This window comes from Penaeus chinensis, chromosome 2 (assembly GCF_019202785.1).
Source record: "Penaeus chinensis breed Huanghai No. 1 chromosome 2, ASM1920278v2, whole genome shotgun sequence".
NCBI classification, from domain to species: Eukaryota; Metazoa; Arthropoda; class Malacostraca; order Decapoda; family Penaeidae; genus Penaeus; species Penaeus chinensis.
The window spans coordinates 26,340,627-26,340,895 of NC_061820.1; positions in this window are offsets into that span (position 1 = coordinate 26,340,627).

Here is a 269-nt window from a genome sequence, read left to right on the forward strand (position 1 = left end):
AGAGGCCAGTGGAGAACAAAGCCCCACTGGGAAGGGGCGGACCCATGGCGCGGAAGGCTGGCAGTGGGTCGACCTTCGGGAGGGAAGCAGGTGTGAAAGACGGGCTTATGCGGGGGGCGAAAGGGGGGTAGGCTCACGTTGGAATAGGGGCGTAACAGTGGGGAGGGGCGTTCGGTAGGAGGCCCCGGAGGCTAGTTAAATATCCGGCCAACCCGAAATGCCACCAGTGTTCCGAGAGCCTCCGCTCCGACAACAAGCCTACTGCCTAG